Raw genomic sequence first — 21,014 nt, forward strand, 5'->3', positions numbered from 1 at the left:
AGGCTTCTGGCACAAGTTCATATGCACTTAAAATAGCTTTCTTCACCTCTTCACCTGCCCCAGATACCTCCTCTGATAGTGATGCGAATACCTCACCAGCTCTATCTACCAGCTTTGTTTGAATCAACAAAACTGACGCGCTCACTGGACACTTCATTTGTTTAGCCACTTTCTCAAATAAGATGAAAAAGGCATCTTCATCCTTCTCATCAAATTTAGGCAATGCTTGGATATATTTAAACAGACTCTACCAGACCTTTGGCTACGATGGGTTTGCTCATCATTACTATCCTCCTCACTAGGCCTACCTTCTGTCTTCACCTCCATCCTTTGAAGCCACCTTTCCTGTATAATTGCCAACTTCTGAAGTTCAAACTGTTTCTCTTTCTCCCTTTCTCCCTTTTGTCTGCGTTTAATGTTAATTCAAACTGTTTCAGTTCCCTTTCATGTTCAAGCTGCTTCATCTGCAATTGAATTCTAGCCATTTCCATAGATTCCAATGGCCTTTCCAGTAAATTTAAATGTCGAGCTATTGCTGTAATTATGTCTCCTTCTCTCACAGAAGAAGACAACCCCAGCTGCAGCTTGTCTGCCAGTTCAAACAGGTTTGCCTTGCTCACCTTTTGTAAAACCCCCAAAGTCACTTCCTCCACCCCCCCAGAAAACTCGTAGTGGCTGAAAGAGCCATTACTATGCAAAGCGCTGTTTAAACAAACTGAATTCAACACCTGGAACAAAAGACACTAACACTTTCCACTCGCCACCTTTGAGTCCAACAACCCTAAACCCATAGTAGAATTATAGGGTCAATCCCAATAAGAGCCCTCAATCTATTATGGACCAAGCCAGACACCCCGCTCAAAACATTTTAGACCCTAACTTTTTCTTATTTTAAAGGTAATGTAAAGTGGGTGTTTCAGGTGTTCTAGATTCAACTGGTCAAACCACTCAGCTTTAAGCAAATAGAATTTATTTAACACTACAGTTGAAACACGAACAAAAGAAAGTAGAATTTCGAATAACAACGATTGGAAAACTTAACTGACCTGATACAGCAACTTTTATTAATTAACTGCTCCAATCCAGTCACAGCTGACAAACACATCCCGTGGCAAAAAGATAAATTCAAACACAGATTTTTACAGAGAGGAGGTAGCAGAATCCAGACAGAGATTTCAGAAGACAGCCAGAGGAATTCTTTACTGAAGCTTGCAATGCCCCTGAACTCACATATCTTGTGACTGTTACAGGTAAAAAAAGCAAACTAGAAGAAAGCTGAACTGGGAGAACTGGCCACTCCCCTTCTGTTGTAAAAGTAGACTCTTTGGCACCTCTGCCTTTATGACCTCTCCTCGAAACAAAACAAAAGTCAAAAATAACCTTTTTAAAGTGACAGCACCGTCATGGTCCAACCAGTCCACACTGACCATAACCCCACACTAAACTAGTCCTACCTGTCTGCGCTTGGCTCACATCCTTCAAAACATTCCTTACGCATCTACGTACCTTAATGCCCTTTAAGCATTGCACTGTACCTGCATCACCACTTCCTCAGGAAGTTCTTTCCACGCATGAACCCATTCTTTGTGTAAACAAAATTGCCCCTTGTCTTTTTTAAAATCTTTCTCCTTTCACCTTAAAAATATGCCCCCTAGTCTTGACATTCCCACACTCGGAAAAAGACACCTATTGTCCACCTTATCCACAGCCCTCATTATTTTGTAAACTATTGTAAGGTCACCTCTCAATCTCCTACACTCCAGTGAGAAACGTCCCGACCTCTACTTATAACTCAAACCCTCTATTCCCGCCAATATCCTGCTAAATTTTTCTGAACCTTCTACAGCTTAATAATATCCTTCCTGTAACAGGGAGATCAGAATAGGCCACAATACTCTAGAAAAGGCTTCACCAACGTCCTCAACATAATTCCCAAACTCCGTTTTTCTGAAGTTCTGCGTAATGAAGGCAAGCATGCTAAATGTCCTCTTAACTACTCTATCTATATGTGATGTAAACTTCAAAGAATTATGCACGTGGACATCTAGGGGTCTCTCTTTTTGTTATGCTCACATTAATTAAGGTACGCATTCAGTGTCCTTTATTACTGGCTATTTCCACCTGTCCTTCCATCTTCAATGATCTGTGTGCACATACACCCAGTTGCTCTGCTCATGCATTCCTTTTAGAATTGTAATCTCTATTTGATATTCTCTTTCAATGTTCTTTCGACCAAAGCGCATCACCTCACACTTCTCTGCACTGAACTTCATCTGCCACCTATCCGTCCATTCTACCAATTTGTTAATGTCCTTTCAGTGTTCCACATTGTCTTCCTCACTGTATGCTGCACAGACTGAAATCAGTCCATTTCTGTGCTGTCTGAATCAAAACAAGGAATGCATTTTACTGTGTTAAATAAAGTAACTCATGGAGGTAATCAATCCCCGATGAGCAATTGATTGTTGAGCCAATATTAACATGACACCCATCACCTTGTCAAGGGTAATCAGAGCTGGGTACTGGCTAGTAATACTAATATCCCATGAATAAATAAAAAAAAGACACTTGGGCAAATATTTTCATTCCTGACCAAGGGAAATGTGGCTATAGATCTCCCTGAAATCAACCAAAGTTTGACAATTGTCCTGACCATTCTGGTGTGAACTGATCTGTTATTCACTGAATGAAATTAGATTTGCAGGTTATGCATGTTGATGTGACCATTGTTTTTATGATGACAACATTGGTTTGTAGTATCACAGATTGTCAGTATTTTGGGAGATGATTACTGACTTGCCCCCATTTGACCTTTTTTTAAGAAGTAAATATTTGTGAGGATATTTATTGAAGAAGCTACACCAACCTGGTTCTGCCAGAGCATCCAAAAAACAAGAGAGAAGGTCAGACCTTAAGAGGAGAAGACATTAGGTGAACACATTTTACAATACCCTCGATCTTAATCAAAAATGTTTTAGATCCTGCAACAAATGGTGTAGCAGTTTCCTGATCTCTGAAACTTTGAGAATTGAAATTAATATGCAATCCCAGGAGAAATCCCACCTCAGTCCTGGCCCGTGTAACTTAACATAAAAGTGATAATCATCTTCATGTTGCTGGTATTGATGTCAACATATTCTCTTGGCTTTGTAAACTAAACCACATGAGTTCTTGCTGACAGCATTACTTTCCTGATGTCAATGAATGCTCCATATTGTAGATGAGAAGCACAGGAACCATAAGCCTTCCAGAATAATTGCAATGTTGATTTACTACAAAAGCTAAAGAATTTGTTTCAGTTGTAACCCGTATTGTCTCATACATTAATCATTTCACACGATAGACATGAACCTTCTTACTGAATAGCTTGTTAGACCACCTCAGAGCATAGATAATGTGTTCTCACATCCCATCTTCCTACCCAGCTTTGTACTTTGAAATGTTACACACATTTGACCTATCAAAGTGATTGATTGATAAAATACAAATCGCTGAAGCCAAACACTGATCCATGATACATCCTTCCATCCTTTCTTCTTACTTTCTTTCTGCCAAATCCTTCGGGTTTGCATTTTCTAATCAATTTGTTGAGGACTGTTAATACTCACCTCTGGAGTAGGTTGGACTTGGAACTTGAACCCAAGTCCTCACGTCTAGAGATTGGGACACTATAAAGCACCAGAAGAGCACCCAATCCCACATGGTAGTGTTCTAGGCTCAACCATTTTCACTGCTTCATCAATGACCTTCCCTCCATCATAAGGTCAGAAGTAGGAATCCTTGCTGAAGATTAGACAATATTCAGCACCATTCACGACTCCACACAATTGAAGTAGTCCATTTTCAACTTCAACAAGACCTAGACAACATTGAGTGTTGGGCTAATAAGGTGACAGGTACCATGACACTAATGTTGATGGAGTTGTGAATAGTGCTGAAGAATGTTGCAGGTTACAGAGGGACACAGATAAGCTGCAGAGCTGGGCTGAGAGGTGGCAAATGGAGTTTAATGTAGAAAAGTGTGAGGTGATTCACTTTGGAAGGAGCCACAGAAATTAGATTAGATTAGATTACATTACATTACATTACAGTGTGGAAACAGGCCCTTCGGCCCAACAAGTCCACACCGACCCGCCGAAGCGCAACCCACCCATACCCCTACATTTACCCCTTATCTAACACTATGGGCAATTTAGCATGGCCAATTCACCTGACCTGCACATCTTTGGACTGTGGGAGGAAACTGGAGCACCCGGAGGAAACCCATGCAGACACGGGGAGAACGTGCAAACTCCACACAGTCAGCCACCTGAGGCGGGAATTGAACCCGGATCTCCGGCGCTGTGAGGCAGCAATGCTAACCACTGTGCCACCGTGCCGCCCAATGCAGAGCACTGGGCTAATGGTAAAATTCTTGATAGTGTAGATGAGCAGAGAGATTTCGGTGTCCATGTACATAGATCCCTGAAAGTTGCCACCCAGGTTGATAGGGTTGTTAAGAAGGCATATGGTATATTAGCTTTGATTAGTAGAGGAATTGAGTTTCAGAGCCACGAGGTCATGCTGCAGCTGTACAAAACTCTGGTGCGGCTGCACTTGGAGCATTGCGTACAGTTCTGGTCATCGCATTAGAGGAAGGATGTGGAAGCTTTGGAAATGGTTTGGAGGAGATTTACTAGGATGTTGCCTGATATGGAGGGAAGGCTGAAGAACTTGAGGCTGTTTTCATTAGAGAGAAGAAGGTTGAGAGGTGACTTAATTGAGACATATAAGATAATCAGAAGGTTAGATAGGGTGGACAGGGAGAGCCTTTTTCTTTGGATGGTGATGGCTAGCACAAGGGGACATAGCTTTAAATTGAGGGGTGATAGATATAGGACAGATATCAGGGGTAGTTTCTTTACTCAGAGAGCAGTAGAGGCATGGAATGCACTGTCTGCAACAGTGGTAGACTCAACAACTTTGAGGATATTTAAATGGTCATTGGATAAACATATGGCTGAAAATGGAATAGTGTAGGACAGATGGGCTTCAGATTGATTCCACAGGTTGTCGCAACAATGAGGGCTGAAGAGCCTGTACTGCGCTGTAATGTTCTATGTTCTACATACCATTTGCATCACACAATTTTTATTAAAAATTCACTCATTGAACTGGATGACTTACTGTACCAATTCAGAGGACAGATAAGGATCAATCATAATACTATGTGGCCAAACCAGGTAAGAATGTAAGCTTCCTTAACCTAGAGAACAAGACTGCACCAGATAAATTTTTACAATAGTCATATAGTCACCATAGGCTAGCTTCGTCATTCTAGCTGGTTCTGGAATTGAAATTTCACCATCTGTCTCAGTAGGACTTGCACCCATGTCACTATAATGTTAACTTAGCATCCAGATTACTAGTCCAATGACATTACCACTTTGCTACTGCCTATTCACATTGCTAAATTACTGGAATAGCAAGGTAACAAGAACAGGAACAGAAATATTTGGGGATTTTTGTGTGGATTTGTATCCTTGATCCACTACCAAAACATTGAAACCCACATCAGAAAGGTAGGAGGAGCTAATTTCCCACAGCTCTCCATCTCAAATGTGTAACACCAGGTTGCAGATATTGCACACTCAGTGGTCATACTCCGTGATTGTGATTCAGCAGTCGTAGAAAATTAAGCGAAGGGCCCATCAACTTTGGCCAGTCTAGTGTGGAGACATCATTCTAATGTCCCTTAGGTATGAAAAGGCCGGAAGGAACAGAAAATCCAAATAGGTTTGCAGGAAAGCAGCAACCAGCAAAAGGTGAGACACAACCAGCCACGACTGGGTAAAACAATGTCACCTGTGAAGAGTATGCGCAGTCTCAGAGAATGTACTCCAGATCATCATCAGCATCTTTACTGCTGGATATGAGAGCATGGATCTCACTCATAACATCTGCAAGACAAAGATCCTCTACCAATCTGGCCCAGCATTGCAGACCAACTCCTAAACATCAAGGTACATGGGGAGATCTTAGAGAATGTTGAGCACTCCCAATGCCTCAGGAGTGGCCAGTAGGTCAAAGTAGCTACTGATGGAAGAGATCCAGCACAACCTCCAGTGTGTTAATACAGCCTTTGACTGTCTAGGGAAAAGGGTGTTCAAGAACAACATCATACTGACACCAAGATCATTGTGTACAGAGCTGTGCGATTCCCATCCTCCTATATGGCTCTGAGGCATGGACTGTCTACAGCAGGGACCTCAAGGCATTGGAGAAGTCCCACCAACGCTGCCTGAGCAAGATTCTGGGCATCTACTGGGAAGAAAGACACAGCGACACCACTGTCCTCAACCAGGCCAACATCCCCAGCATCGAGGCACTGTCCACCCTTGATCGGCTACGATGGGCTGGGTACCTCGTCTGTGTGATTGACATGAGATTTCCTAAGCAGGTGCTATACTCCCAGCTCCAAAACAGCAGGCAAGATCCAAGTGGACAGAGGAAACGCCTCCGTGATTAATTTCAAAGGAAAGCTTTTTGATCTGAATGTCATACTAATTGATGCCCTGACACAAGGTCGCAGTGAGGCAGAAATGGAGATAGTTTATGGTGGCATCCAGAAGTGCTATGATCAAGCTAAAATGGCTGATGTGGAATTGCAGTGTGTGACTTCAATTTTAAAGTCAATGAGAAAAGATCGGTCAATGTGCTCTTGGATAGAGAAGTAAAGGAGAATCGAGACTGATACATCTCGTCAAGAAAATGACCAGCTGGTGGCAAACACTTTCTTTAAGCAGCCAGAAGGAAGACTGTGACTTGGAAAAGTCCAGACAATTTGAACAGAAATCAAACAATTCCGTGATGGTACATGCAGACAGCATTTTCAATACAGTAAAAAGAACATTTCATACATATCACAGCATGGATATAACTCCAGATCATTATCACCTTGTGACAATAATCACAGTGAAACAGGAAATACCAACCAAAAAGGAAAAAGATATGTGACCTAAAAAAGTTGAAGTATGAGAATATCAGACAGCCATTCACTCTTTAAGTGACAAAAAAAGTGAAAAACACGTCTACCTCTCTCAGGATTAGGGCATCAGAACAAACACAGTGAGAGTCATTGATTATTACAGCACAGAAGAAGGTCATTCAGACTACTATTCTAGTCAACCAAGATCTAACTACATTAATTGCATTTTCCCAAACCAAGAGATGGAAAGCAGATGGGAAAAAAACATGAAAGTGAGCACACAACATTGTGTGGAGAAAATCTTACCAAAATAGAAAGAAAACAATGCCAAGGAATAGATGACAGATGAGATGCTCACAATGATATTGGGAAGAGGAAACAAAAGAAATATGGTTGAGAATGCAGGAGTGGGACACTGAGATTGCATGATCAGCCATGATCATATTGAATGGTAGTGCAGGCTCGAAGGGTCCAATGGCCTACTCCTGCACCTATTTTCTACATTTCTATGATGAAATTGAAAAGCAACTAAAGATTGCAGCCAAAAGAGAACTGGTGTAGTGAAATGGGTGATGAAATATTGGAATTGAAAGAAAATCACAAAATTGGAGTTGTTAATTAGAATGTGAAACCTTTGACAAACAGAAAGAAAAGGGCAACAATTGATAAAGACACATTAAAGATGAAGACAGTGATGTGTGATTGGAAAAGAATGCAGTGTATGTGGTAGTCCCCTGGGATGAAGAGGACATTTGCTCATAGCATGAACCTTTGCACAGAGTCTTTTATTATGGAGAGGCTATTGCTGTGCGATTTCTGCATGAGTCTAGTGGACCAGGTATACCTCTTGTTCTTTCAACCTGCCATTGCCATAGCAACAGGTTGATCGTCAATTTTCCTGACCACATTATGACACAGTCTCTGTGACTACCAAGTCCCAAGGTAGGATTCAAGTCCAGAACTTCAAGCCTTGAAGTAGGGGCACTAAGTATTGTGTTACACGGCCTACTAAAGTTACTGCAGCAGTAAAACTGATAGACAGAACTTTCAATTGAAATGTATGATGATCCAACCTGAGGGAATCCTCAAAATATAGAGGCAAATGATAGACCAAACATTTAGATATCAGAGTTAAAAATACTTTGAACTGAGTACAGGGAAAGCTCCAGGCATGGATGAAATAACAACAGAACTCCTGAAAGCCCTAGAGAAACAGATAAAGAAGTGATAACTGAAATCTGTGATCAAACATATACCAAAGGATACTTTCCAACTGAATTGAGACAGGCATTATTTCAGTTACTGAAGAGACCTAAAGCAAAGAGCATTATCATTTCAGAATTTGAAATGTAATGAAGCAGCTCATTAAAAAGATGCTTGGTGAAAATCAATAGAAAGAAATAATAATACATTTGAAACAAAAATTAAAGAATTACATCTGACTTTAAAACAAGAGTAGGAATTTGAAGGGAAATATTTAAGAAGATTATTTATCTAAAAACAAAGCTTGAAAATTATCCAGAAGAAAACAGGAACATTTACATATGCTTCTAAGATGATGAAACATGTTTGAATGTGTTGTATAGAACTGTTACTGAACTGTGATATTGTCAGTAAAGATGTGAGATTGATCCAAAGTCTACATCGAAACAAAACAGCAAGATTCATGATAGAAGAGGGACAATCAAGCTTGTTTCCGGTGAGGAGAGGAGTGTGCAAGTGTACTCTCACCAAATTTATTTAATCTGTACATTGAACAATTATGCAGAGAATTAGATGTAACATCAGGCCAAAAGTGGGAGGCATGAACATAACCAACTTGAGGTACGTTGATGGAACCATGTTACTGGCAGAATCAGAATAGGCTTAAGTAAAATCCAAAAGTTTAGAATATAGATTGTAAGTGTTGAATATAAAAACATAGTGGAATCCCCTACAGTGTAGAAACAGGTCATTTGGCCCTACAAGTCCACACCAACCCTCCAAACAGTGACCCACTGCCATACCTAATTACTTTACATTTCCCCCTGACTAATGCATCTAACCTTCACATCCCTGAACACTATGGGCAATTTAGCTTGGCCAATTCACCTAACCCGCACATCTTTGGATTGTGGGAGGAAACCCACACAGACACAGGGAGAATGTGCAAACTCCACACAGACAGTCACCCAAGGCTGGAATTGAACCCAGGTCCCTGGTGCTGTGAGATAACTGATTCACTGTGCTGCCCTGTGAACATATTGTGAATATAGATTGAGTACAAAAATCAAAAAGACCCAAACAATGGTAGTCAAAAGAAATACATTGGGAGAAACGAGGGTGAAGGTTGAAATGGATGGTGCCACATTGGAACAAGTCGATGCATTTGCCAACTTCAGAGAAATAGTTATGTGATGGCAGATGCGATGCTGAAATTAGAATGAGGACAGAGATGGCCTGAAGTAATATCATGAAGATGGAGATGTGTAGCAACAAGACAACACAGGCCTGTAACAAGGAAAATACTCATAAGATGCTTCATTCTATCCACAGTCCTGTCTGCCTCAGACAACTGGACAATAAATAAGGATTGTGGAAGGAAGTAAAGGCCTTTGAAATATAACTGATAAGACACAGATTGACAATTCCACTTAAAGAGCAGAAGACAAAAGAAAAAGGTAATTGAATATGCAGGAGCAAAAAGAACTCGAAGAAGTGACATCTCAAAAAGAAAGTTGAACATTTGTTCAGAACTGAAAATAAATCTCTCTCTAACCATGCTGTACATCTCCATGGCTAGAAGGCAAAGTGGAGGGCAGCAGAAAGAGGGATTGACCAGAGCATGGTTGGATGATGGAATGGTTGCAAAGGAGCTGCAGTGCAAGTGTAAAGATGGTATGTCAGATAAGTAACATGGACCATGATGGTAAGTTTCCGGCAGGAGCAGATACAAACAGCAAAAGCAGGTCAGAGACTGGGAGTTTGGAAGTCAGTGACTTACTCTGCACCATAATGTGTGCACCATCAACAAGGCACAAGCCAGAAGATCAGCTCCAACAATATCCAAGACATTTGACACCATCCAAGACAAGCAGCCCCCTTGATTTCTACCAGCTTAACCATTCACTTCCTCCATTAAATATAAATAATGGCAAGATAAAATATGCACTGTAGTAATTCACCAAGGCTCCTGAGTAAGCACCTCGCAAACTCACAACCATCTAGAAAGACAAGGGCAGCAGATACATGGGAACATCCACTCCTCCAAGCCACTCATTGTCCTGACTTGAAAATATCTTTCCATTTCTTCATTGCAGCAGGGTCAAATCCTGAAATTCCTTCCCTCTCTAACTGTGAGTGTGTCCAGAGCACATAGACTGCAGAAGTTCAAGAAGGCACTCACCCCCACCATATCCAAGCCATTTAAATATGGGCAATAAATATCGGTCAAGCCAACAATGCCCACATCCGTGAATGAGTAATTTTTAAATATCCTCAATTTTTGGTAGAATTAAAACATAGAAAATTGTTTTGGATTTATCGAACTGTGCTTAGATCCTGTAATAAGAAAAAGGAATGTTAATGAGGATTTTTGATTTACACTTAGATAAGGAGAAGCAAATTAACAATGAGTAATGTGCCAGACTTATCGAATAGCCAACAATGTTTACATTTTACTTAATTGTAATCATAATATAATTGTATTGATCTGGACCTTAGTTGATAGGTGAAAGTGAGGACTGCAGATGTTGGAAATTAGAGTCAAGAGTGGAAGCAGCTTCCACAATATGCATTGCCTCTCTCTGCCAGGTACAGCATATTTATGCATTGCATGTTCCAGTGATTATATGCACCTTTGATGTTATTATTAGCCACATCCCCCTAATCTATACATTACATCTTGTAAACTCGTGATCAATGATGGACAACTCTATGGACAACTCTATGGACAACCGTATGTCCTCTCACGATCTCATGATGTTCACCAGACACCTTTATCATCCGTCCATTGGATCTTACAATAGATATTATTTAATCACATTCTAATACTGACATATATGCTCCTTCCCAGATATTTGTTAGCTGCATCAAGTCAATTGCCAATCAACTGGATACATGCCTGTCACTAATGACTTCCAAATTCTATTATGGAATGTATAGCCCTTACTAACCTTATTACTGGATATAAAAAAGGATGTTCATTTCTACTAATTGCAATAAAATCTGTAATATCGGTTCCAATATAAAGTTAAGAAAAAGTGCTGGAGATCACAGCAGATCAGGCAGACTGCATGGAAAGAATGGAAGATAACGTTTCGAATCTAAATGACTCTTCTGGACTCAAAATGTTAGCTTGCTTCCTCTCTTATGGAGCTTTCCGATCTGATGTGATCTCTAGCCTTTGTTGCTTTCAGTTCAGATTCCAGCATCTGCAATAATTTGCTCCTCCAATATAAAGTTAGTTATGCATGACGTTATATCGTGTTAGCTCTTTGACAAAGCTCACAAGTTGGGGAACAATGTCTCTTTCAGTCAACCTTAGGAGATCAAACAAACACAGTCTCACTGTCTTGCTTCCTCTGTTTACAATACTATAAGTGGGTTTTAAACAGAAGTTTGATTCTTAGATGAACGTTACTGTCTCAATTTTAAACACTTCTCATACAACTTCTCTTTACTAAATAATACAGCATCGATTTAAATTCCATTGATAAGACCAAAATTCAATTCTTTTCACAGTTTTACAAAGTCATTAAAAATAAACTTATTTAGATTCTTAAGATAGAAGGCATGACCTCATCCTCACCCTTATCTTCATAGAATCCTTATGGTGTGGAAGCAGACCATTCAGCCCATCAAGTCCACACTGACCCTCCGAACAGCATCCCACCCAGACCCACCCACCACCCTGTCCCTATAATCCTACTTTTTTCCATGGCTAATCCCTTTAACCTACACATCCCTGGACATTATGGGCAATTTGACATGGCCAGTCCATCTAACCTTTGGACTGTGGGAAGAAACAGGAGCACCTTTTGGAAACCCATACAGAAGATGGGGAGCATGTGCAACTCCACACAGAAAGTCTCCCAAGGCTGGACTCGAACACAGCTAGTACTGTGAGGCAGCAGTGCTGTCCAGGTTTTATAATTTATCTTTTTCATTATCCTCTTGATCTTTTGAATGATCTTCTCAAACTGTCGTCATCAGTAACTAGACTCTTCCTTAAGTTGTGCCATTGCTTATTTTCTTAAAGTCACATTTACCATTAACAACTACTTCTGCACTCACCCCCTCTCCCCCCAACTCCTATTCCCCATCCTTGTCACTTCACCTTTCCTGATAATGGAGTGGACTTCTTTTTACTGTTTAGGTTTCACAGCTCTTAGGAATTCAGTTAAATCCCTTTACATTAATTTGTAGGTTATATTTAGAATTTCACAATGCTCCTTATAGGTATATTTAAAACATAATAACAATTGCCTAACGAGTCTTTTCTTGTAATCCCTGCTAAACTACTAACTTTGGGCTGGATATTAACAGATGTTGCTTATCCTGTCAAGGGAATTTTTTTATCAAATGGTTTCTGAACAAACAACTGCAGCTGTGTGTTTGCAACAGGACTCTTTGTGTATTCATTCGAAGATTTTTTATGTTATCTTAATCTTGTTACTTTGAATTTATCCTATCCACAAAGCTACAATTGTCCTAATGTATGGATTGACTTTAATACCAAAATTAACAAGGTTTTACTTCAGCTAAATACTCTTTTACATAATCTCTGCGTCAACTAAAAATCCAAGGGCAACCATTTTGTGTCACCTTCAGCCATGGGCTGCCTCAACGTTAACCTTGAACAGCAAAAGAACAAGGAAACAGATAGTCAGAGCAACAAAAAAAAATTAGGGGCGGCACAGTGGCTCAGTGGTTAGCACTGCTGCCTCACAGCGCCAGGAACCTGGGTTCAATCCCTGCCTCAGGCAGCTGTCTGTGTGGCGTTTGCACATTCTCCCCATGTCTTCGTGGGTTTCCTCCCACAATCTAAAGACATGCTGGTCAGGTAAATTGGACCTAGTGTTAGGTGCAATAGTCAGGGGTAAATATAGGGTAGGGGAATTGGGTTGGGGTGGACTTGTTGGGCCAAAGGACCTGTTTCCACACTGTAGGGCATCTAACCTCATCCAGAAAATAGTACTCAGAAAGCTAGCAAGCTCTTTGAAAACAATAATGTTGATTTTTTAAATTGTTAGGACCATATTGTTTTATTTTTGTGTTTTAAAAAAAACTGCAAGGAGAAAGAACTGTTTTTAAAAACAGATATTTAACAGGATAGTTACACGATTTCACAGCAAGGAATTCAGTATCTATTGTTAACTCTGGTTTTGTGTTTGTGTGTGACTGCAATGTGCAGATGATCAGGAGCTGAGGAGTTGTTTCCAAGTGAAGCTGATTGGTTCTGAGCTAACTGAGCAGATCAGGACAGGTAACAAGTTACAGGGACACAGACAGAGAGAGACAGCAAACGGACACAGAAATGTATACAGTTGCTCTCCTTATCAGAAGCTGTCTGTTCTCTCCAGTTAAAAAATCTCAGTTTTAAACTTACAGAAAACCAATTACTTTTCCTGCAGTAGTTGCTATGAGCTGTGACATTTTAATTGATAAATCGGAGACACTTTCCAAGTGAATAAATGGTGTTGTATTTCTTACAATTCAGTGAAAGTTTCCAGTGAAAGACAACTGAAAGTAGAGGGCTTGGTTAGTTGAAGAAGGATTATCTCAACACTGGAATCAGGATGCAAGGATTCTGAACTGACTTTGCAGGTTTTGAACTTCTGTCAATAATTGATTCTCCCTATCTGTTTGTCTGAGTATGTGTGTCTGTGTGTTGGTGTGTGTATGTTAATCTATAGGTGAGCGTATGTGACTGTGTGTGTTTCTGTGTGTCGATGTGTGTGTATGTTTATCTGTATGTGAGCACATGTGACTGTGTGTTTCTGTGTGTCGATGTGTGTATGTTTATCTGTATGTGAGCACGTGATTGTGTGTGTGTTCCTGCCTGTTTGTGTGTGCCTGTTTGTGTGTCTATCTGTCTGCCTGTGTTTGTGTGTAAATGTGTGTGCATGCCTGTATGTGTGCCCTTTTGTGCATGTGTGCGAGTGTGTATCTGTGTATGTATGTGTATGTTTATGTAAAGGGGAGTCGATAGGAAATTAGACATTTACTTCATAGCTTTTATACCAGTGGTGTATATCTGATTCCTTGTAGCTATAGTCTAATTACTTAGAATAAATGGTCATTCTTGTTCATTTCAGAAACCTGGTCTCTGCTTTCTAACAAGCTTCATCTGGAAGTTAGAGAAATTGGGGTACAGTTCATATCTTAGAAATAACTATAATATTTCTTCCAACTCTAAGAATAGCAGGGCTCACCTGAACAGGACACTACTTCAGTGGGTGTTCACACCATGAAAATAAGGAAATGGTAGATTTTCAGAAAAATTACTTTGTATCATTACTTACAATACAGGGGAAGATGACAGATATCCCAAGGACAAAAGAATTGACTTAGGAACAGGACTCAATAAAAATAATGTCAAGGTCATAGTCACGGAGCAATGGGTGGTGTGGAATTGTAGCAGATCTTCCAGGACCAGGCTTTAATGGAAGTGGATATGGACATACCAGAAGCTGTAACAGTTATCTTGTAAACTGGATGCCAGAAATCTGAAATAAGAATAGAAAGTGCTGGAAATACCCAACAAATCTGGCAGCAACCACAGTGAATGAAACGGAGTCAATGTTTCAGACCCAATTTGACTGTTCTTCAGGAAGATGGCAATATGACAAGTTTGATGTTGCTAAAAGGGGGAGGAAAAGGAAGAGCACAAGGGGAGGTCAGGGAAAGCCTGGGAGAGATGAAGTAACAAAGATCTTATGGGTCAAAAGGGAGAAGTGATGCTTCCAATAATGAAAGAAAGCCTTGGTCCAGACTGGGCGTGAATGCAGAATGATGAATAGCTGTGTCCAAAATTAAAACTGTGAAAATGAGACTCAGACGAGTACATGGTTAAAAGAAACAGAAGGGGACAGATCATCCACTGAACATCTGGATTTAACATTGAGTTCAGTGTTGAGTTCAGAAGACTATAAACTCCTAACTGACAGATGAGGCATTTTATTCAGTTACATTGAATATCACTGGGACTGTGCAGCAGGGCAAGGACAGAGATGTTTTTGTGAAAGGAAGGAAATGTATTGAGTTGGAAAGCCGGGGCAAATTGTGGGCGGAGTGGAGATTCTCTCTGTTTGGCTTTGTCAATATAGAGGAGATTGCAGCACGAGCAGCAAAACCAGTATATACTGTATATTGAACCAGTGTATCCTGTATTATGTGTACCGAACCAGTATATCCTGTATTATGTATATCGAACCAGTATATCCTGTATATTGTATACCGAACCAGTGTATCCTGTATAATGTATACCGAACCAGTATATCCTGTATTATGTATATCGAACCAGTATATCCTGTATATTGTATACCGAACCAGTGTATCCTGTATAATGTATACCGAACCAGTATATCCTGTATATTGTATACCGAACCAGTATATCCTGTATTATGTATACCAAACCAGTGTATCCTGTATATTGTATACCGAACCAGTATATCCTGTATATTGTATACCGAAGCAGTGTATCCTGTATACCGAACCAGTATATCCTGTATTATGTATACCAAACCAGTGTATCCTGTATATTGTATACCGAACCAGGATATCCTCTATTATGTATACCAAACCAGTGTGCTATAGAAAACAATTGCTGGTCTTGCTAGTGATGCCCATGTCCCAGGGATGAAAAATAAAATTATTTGAAATGGAAAAGTGCACAGTGACTCAACATTTAAAGTTGGTTTGCATTAACCCTGGCCAATTGATAGGGATGGTATTTGCATTTACCAACAGGACGTTTGTTTTCATGATGTGTAAAACCAGTACAGATTCACATGGCCTGGTTTTTCAATTGCTTTGCCTACTCCCTCACTATTTGACTGGCTGCTAACACCTCAATGACCCTCCCCCGCCACTAACTCTCCCTCACTGACCCTCCCCCTCACTGACCCTCACCCTCACTGACCCTCACCTTCACTGACCATCTCTCGCTGACCCTCCCTCACTGACTGTCCCTCTCACGGACCCTCAACCACATTGACCATCCCTCATTGACCCTCCCTCACTGACACTCCCTCCCTGACCCTCCCCACACTGACCCTCACACTCACTGACCCTCCCCCATTGACCTTCCCTCACTGACTCTCACTCTCACTGACCCTCCCCCCACTGACCCTCCCCTCACTGACCCTCCCTCACTAACTGTCCCTCACTGACCCTCACCCTCACTGACCCTCCCCCCACTGACCCTCCCCTCACTGACCCTCCCTCACTAACTGTCCATCATTGATCCTCCATCACTGACCCTCCATCACTGATCCTCCCTCACTGACCCTCCCCCTCACTGACCCTCCATCACTGATCCTCCCTCACTGACCCTCCCCCTCACTGACCCTCCCTCACTGACCGTCCATCACTGACTCTCCCCCTCACTGACCCTCCTCCTCACTGACCCTCCCTCACTGACCCTCCTTCACTGACCCTCCTCCTCACTGACCCTCCCTCACTGACCCTCCCCCCACTCACTCTCCCCTCACTGACTGTCCATCATTGACCCTCCCCCTACTGACTGTCCCCCTCGCTTGACCTTTCCTCACTACCTGCCGCTCACCGACTCTCCCTCTCTGACCCTCCTTCTCACTTACTGACCCTTTCTCTCTAATTCTAGAGGCCAGAGAGTGAGTGGGAAGATCTGTGAGGAGGAGGGAGATCAGTGAGGGGAGGGTCATTTATAGGGAAAATTGTGACTTTATAATGCCATGAGTTTTTAATCTTTTTAAAATTACGCCACATTTTGTTTTTATACAATCATCCAAAGTTCCTGTATTTGAGGAACCTTTCCTCTAGATTAGAAAACTGTGCATTCAACTCTGCCATTTATGGAATGTGAAAGAGAAAAATTCGGATGTTATAGATTAACATCTCTAGATGGTAAACTGCTGGGTTTACAACTGGTCTGTAGGACATGAGAACCATGCGCCCCATGAATATGTGTGGGTCCCTGTATTGGCCTAATATGCTGCACCCTGTGTGTGGGGACCAGTGTATATGCCCTGAGTTTGGGTCCTGTGTGAGAGGGCCGTGTTTGAGGGTCATGTGTGAGGGTCATGTGCATGGATCTGTGTGTGGGTCCTTTGTGTGGGTCTTGAGTTTGGGACCCTGTGTGAGGACCACATGTATGGGGCACAGCGCGAAGTGTGTGGACCTGTGAGTGTGAGGACCTTGTGTGAGGCCCTGTGTGGTATCCTGAGTGTTGCCTTGTCCATGTCATATTAGCGATCTTCAATTCACTAGTGAATGTAGTGAGTTAGTGTGAGAATGAATGAATGTGAGACTGAGTAGTTTTGTGTATCCATCTGTCTGAATGGATGTGTTTCAGAGTTAGGATGAACATGAATGACGGTGAAAGTGAGTGAGTGGGAGAGTGAGTGAGTGAGAATGAGTGTGACCGACTGAGAGTGAGAGCAAGTGAGTGTGAGGGTCAGTGAAAGTACTGAGTGTGTGTGAGTGAGTATGACTGAGTTACTGAATGTGTGTGAGTATGACAGAATGAATGAGTGAGTGAATGAGCATGTGAGTGTGATTGAGTGAGAGCATGAGTGTGTGAGTGATTGACAATGTGAGAGACTCTTCACCTTCTCTTGTTCTGTCTGCAGAAACCCATCCACACATTGGGCTGAGAGAGAAGCATGACCTGCTTCCAACTCAACCTGTCACAGGAATTCTGCTGGGACCAAACAAGAGTGGGTACCGTTGGAGGTGAAGGCGAGGCTAGTGTTAGTTGTGTCCCTCCCCCTTTCCTGGTTGCCAGGACTTGGGACCTAAACTACCTCTCTCTAGCTTTACTTCTGAGTCAAGAGGCAAAACAGGTTTTATCAGATAGCTCAGCTACTTGGCACTTTTGTTACCTTAATCAGTTCCTTATTTTCTAAATTTTTAATCTATTGCTTTGATTTTTTTTTCTCAAGCAAATTATGTTTACTTCATATTTCAACTGGTATTTTTGAAATTAATGTTGAATGTTGTGTCAAACCTTATCTTGATGAAATTTGTTCATCAGACCTTTATGTGAGCTAAAATAATGAGATGTGGCCCATCCTTCCTGCTCTATAATTAAGAGAAGTGTGACTGAATGCTATAAATGTTCAGCTCATTAGAGAAAGTCAGCGTGGATTCAAAATTGGAGTCCTTTAACCCTGCTCTGTCATTTAACTAGGTCATGGCTGATCTTATATCTCAACATCAATTTCCTGCATTATTCACACATCTGTCAAAGTGGTAGGTGAATCCATCAACTCCATATTCCTTAATAACTTTAAAACATAGAAATCTATCAACCTCTGTCTCGAAATGAACCTTCACAGCCCTCTGGTGTAGAGAATTCAATTTTCTTTCTCTCACAGTCACAGGCACCGGCAGTCATTGTTTCAAAATTTTGAAGGGCTGAGGATTTAAATAACTTGACAGCGTGACAGTTTTCCACACCATCTATGCCTTAAGAAATCGATGCCTCCATTATCAAGTCATGTAATACACTGCAAGTTGCGATAACTCCTGGAGTGAAGCGCAGATCCACTCTTCCAGGGCACTGGGTTTCAATTGTGCCAGCAAATTTATAGTTCCATAAAATCCCAGTGTGGAACCAAGCCTTTCAGCTCAACCCTCCCAAGAGTAACCCACCCAGACCCTACATTACTCCCTGACTAATGCAACTGACCCACACTTCTTTTCATGACAATTTAGCATTGCCAATTCACTTGGCCTGCACATCTTTGGATTGTGGGAGGAAATCAGAGCACCTGGAGGAAACCCACGCAGACATGGGGAGAACATACAAACTCCATACAGTCACCTGAGGTTGGAGTCAAACCCAGGTCCCTGATCCTATGAGGCAGCAGTGCTAACCACTGAGCCACTGTGCTGTCCCCTTGCCTATCCACTTGCTGGTCCATGCTTTTACAGCAACTGGTGAAAATGGGATCTGCCAGGAAGTGAGTTGGGATTTCTGAATCTGGCTATTTGTGAAAGTCCATACAGTCTGGATTATTCTGTGAAAATCTGGCCCATTAACTCGATGCTGCCAGCCTTCTGAACGTTTTCAAACAATCTCTTTTTATTTCAGAGGGGCAAAGAATGGAAGAACACAAGAAATAAGAGTGGAAATAGGCAATTCAGCCCCTTGGGCCCGATCCGTTATTTGATACGATTATGGCTGGTCTTATCTTGACTGCACTTCACTTTCCTGCCCGTTCCCCATAACCCTTCAACCCATCAAAGTAATTAAATCTACTAATGACAAATCTGTCAAACTAGTTCTTAAATTTATACCATGTCCCAGCATCCATCATACTCTGGGGCAGTGAATACCACAGAATCACGACCCTTTGAGAGAATTTATTCCTCCTTACGTCTGTTTTAAATCTATCACCCAGAGACCAGGCTGGGCCCAGGGCTGACGGTGTTTACTGTGAGCTGCAGTCCTTTCCGGTTACATCCATGCAATACACAAGGTTGTGTAGAATTATGAAAGTCTCATATGGAGGACAAGAGCTGATTTTGTATATTTAGCACCAAGTGGTTTCAGAGACTTATTACTCAGCAAAGTGAACTGATCCCAGTAAAATGGATCATGTGACAGGTTTGGTTATTTTCTAGGTTCTGGGGAATGTTATGAAATGGATTGAAATTCATTGTAAACATTACATTCTGTCCATTCAAAATAAACCATCTTGTTTCTTTAAAAATGGCCTGATTTCAGTAGAATACCCATCATTCTGACAGTGACAGATTATACTATTGATACCACACAGTGCAGGATTTGTCATAATCCCTGGGCCGGGCTATTGTGTTGCTGAATAGTGGGTAATAAAGGTAATTGTAAATCCTGAAGCCAGGAGACCATCTAATGCGGGCTAAACAATTTTAACATGCAGCAAAAACAATTCCTACACAATCTTTCTTCAGGCAAGTAACAGAATTAGGTCAGTTTCAGGAACCAGCAGAAATTCAATCATGTATCAGCTAATGTATTCCTGCTCATGATTGAAATGTGTTGGGTATTCAGCAGTATTTGATTGGCATTTTGTCTGGAAACATTTGTTTATATTCACATTACTTTTATTATCCTGTGAGGATTTTAAGATTGAGATTTTACCCTCAGGCCCATTTTGGATTCACTCTTTCTGTGTCAACATATCCTGAATATCTTTGTTTGGTATGGCAACTGGAGCAATTTACAGAGAGTTGTGAACGTAGTCCAGTCCATCATGCAAACCAGACTTCCATCTATTGACTCTGTCTACACTTCCTGCTGCCTTGGGAAAGCAGCCAACATCATCAAGGACCCCTCCCACCCCGGTTACACGCTCTTCCACCCTCTTCCGAAAGGGAACAGATATAAAAGATTGAAAACACACATACCAACAGATTCAAGAACAGTTGTTATCAGACCTCTCATATATTAATGCTGATCTTTCTCTGGAGCTGTAACATTATATTCTGCGTTCTTTTCGATTATCCTGATGTACTTATGCAAGGTATGATTTGTCTGGAGACCACACAAAACAAAACTTTTCACCGTATGGCAGAACATGTGACAATAATAAATCAAATCAAATCAAATTAATGGGGCAATGACAATGTCTTACAACTACACCCATATCAGCCACTTCCTCAGGAAGTTTATTCCACACATGAACCACTATCAGTTTAAAACAAAAAGCTCCCAGTCTTTCTTCTCTCACCTTAAAAATGCCTCCTAGTCTTGAAATCCCCTGCCATTAACCCTATCTATATGCCTCATTATATTATAAACACTATCAGGTCACCTCTCACCTCCTACGGACCTGTGAAAAAGTTGCAGGCTTCCCTTATAACTCAAACTCTCCAT

This window comes from Chiloscyllium plagiosum, unplaced genomic scaffold (assembly GCF_037043375.1).
Source record: "Chiloscyllium plagiosum isolate Xiang-an unplaced genomic scaffold, Cpla_swu_hap1 HiC_scaffold_37, whole genome shotgun sequence".
Taxonomy (NCBI): Eukaryota; Metazoa; Chordata; class Chondrichthyes; order Orectolobiformes; family Hemiscylliidae; genus Chiloscyllium; species Chiloscyllium plagiosum.